Raw genomic sequence first — 2,621 nt, 5'->3', positions numbered from 1 at the left:
ACATCAGTTAAAAATTTGTTAAACAAAGGTGTTACAGACTCATGTGCTGGTGTGTGTTCTATGTTATTGAAACAACGGATCGATCAGATTGCCAATACACAGAAAACAAGATGGAAAGACAACAAAGAAATACAGTAAGCAACACAAGACACAAGCAATTTTAATAAGGAGTTCACCCTATTCTCCAGGCTACGTCTCCGGTCCAGCTTTCAGTGGTGGCCTTGTTTTATTGTGTCCTTAAGCAGAGAATTACAATACAGGGACTCAATGTGAGTTCACCTGAAGTAGTATTCGCTTGGCAGGGTGGTCCTTTGATTTCCCAAGCCACTGGAGTGCATAGACTCTTCCTCCTACCAGCGCAGTGATCTTCTGGTCTACAATGGAAAGAGCCAATTGTGATGCTCAGTCTGGACAGATTCCTCTATGGGATGGCTTGCGTCTTCAAGCTCTCCGGTGCTCAATGTTGCCGCTGGTCAGCTCGGCCCTCTGTCCCTTCTGCTTTACTCTATTTTTCTCTGTGTTTCGCCCTCCTCTCGGGATTCTGGTTCCTTTCTCTGTCTTTCTTCGTCTCTTGGACCTCCGACTTACTCCACTTGCTTGTCTTCTTCTTCTGTTAATGGCTTTAGCCATTCGAACCAATGCCGGTTTGGTTTCTCTTCCGCCTCTATCTCTTCACCTTCCACAGCTGCGCTTGGAGTTCCCTGTTCGGCGTCATCATGAACACTCAGGGAGTGGCCACTTGTCCTCCTTTAATCGGCGCTAGCATGCTTTGTTAGTTTGTTTCTTTAGTTACGTTGTGGATGAGTCTTTCCTCCACCGTGGTGGTCAAACAGATTCTAAATCCCTCTACATCGCGGCGTATTCCCTGGTCGATTTTGCTTCCTCCATTGGGCGCGATCTTAGCCGTCCGATGTGGGCCTCCCAGATCCAACGTCATACGCACGTCCTGCGCGGTTGACTTGCTCGACTGATAACGCGCGATCGACGATGGTTTTCTCTCTCCTCGGCCTTCCACGCGTCAATCGATGAATGGGATCGCTCCGCTTCTCCCAAAACCTCTTACCGTTTGAGGGTGCCCCGATCAATACCGCTGGTTTTCCAGAGCGCGGGTCCCGCCTTGTCCTTTTAGCGCTTTTACCTTTTCCGCCCGCGGTTCTTCGGCTCCCGATGTGACCGAGTGCTTGGGCTTCCCCCATTTTGGTCCTTTTCATCCAACGCATCAAAAACCTCCCTATTTTCCCGATCCGAGGTTCCCATGGGCTACTTTGGCCTCTCGCACAGTCTCCATGGGCCTCGGTCAGCGCGCTTTGACCGAGGTCCTCGTCATTCCACGCTGGCTACCATTGCCACTGGTTCAAGGGTGTTTTTGATCGCTGTTTTGGAATTCTTTAGAGATTTGTCCTAACCTGATACAGTCATGGTTCTTTGACAGCTCTTTATGGATCCAATTCGGATCACCCCCCCTTATTCTGTGTTGGTGTATTTGACTTGCATGAAACAAGGTAATTTCTAGAACTCTATGTCCTATCCTAAGAAGGTTGTTGCAGAAGTTTTGGCAATAATTTCTCACTATCCACAATCAAAGAGTACGTTGACTGGCAAATTGTTGATCATTGAAAATCTAGATGTAAACATATATTGGGGTTATTTTGATGGGCCATCTCAGGGGGATGCCTCCATCTGTGGTGGTGAATTTGTTGTTCATCTATTAGAGAATCATTACTTTCATGCAAAAATGGGTCTGGGCAGGGGGACAAGTAATTGGGTTGAAGTCAATACATGCAAATCCATTATTTCTTTTATTATTGAAAAGGGATGTGTTCATGTTCAGTGTTTTGGTGACTCTTTGTTAGTAGTCAACTGGGTTAATATGTCACAGAGATGTAGAAATATTTTGCTTGCATATATGGTGGAGTGTATAAAAAGATTAAAAACCTCATTCTCCTCTCTCACATGCTACCATGTATATAGGGAAAGGAATGGGGTCACCGATGGACTATCTAAGGAGGGATTGCTTTTGGATCCAGAATTATGGAAGGTGACAGAGTTTCATGGTGCATATCATTTCTAGTTTTTCCACATGCCATATAGAGATGAGCCAACTCATGCTATTGCTTCTTAAATTATCATATATCACATCACATATATCATTGTTGCACAACAAATTTTGTATGTCTATATAAAACAAATCTTTGTAGGACTATATATACTCTATTTTTCATCATGAACAAAATTTTCATGGTAAATGTTTTTATCTAATGATTCAAAAATGTATGCTTTTTACACATCAAAAACTTTATTTTGACAGTTTTTGCCACTTAAGGATCTGGGCCGCAGATCCTTAACAAATGTACATGTAAAATGCGTATATACAAAATATATTTTCCTTCTTTATTATGAATGAAAATATGATTTTTTTTTTCATATGCAACAAAAAACTTTATGGGTAGAAAAATTTGAGAATTTTCTAGTAGGGCCCATTTTAGTGGCAAGTCTTAGTTTGAAAATTTGGGGTCTCTAACCTTCCCAAACCATTTTGAGGTATTATATGACATTTTCTGGGGGGGACAATTTTTTGGAGAACATAGTTCATAATGTCTTTTCATTGTTCTACACACCAA

The sequence above is a fragment of the Pinus tabuliformis genome, chromosome 1_1 (assembly GCF_031772625.1).
Source record: "Pinus tabuliformis cultivar Carrire ecotype Pingquan chromosome 1_1, CPIR1, whole genome shotgun sequence".
Lineage (NCBI taxonomy): Eukaryota > Viridiplantae > Streptophyta > Pinopsida > Pinales > Pinaceae > Pinus > Pinus tabuliformis.
The sequence above is the reverse complement of the archived record's forward strand: the minus strand, read 5'-3'. Positions refer to the sequence as shown.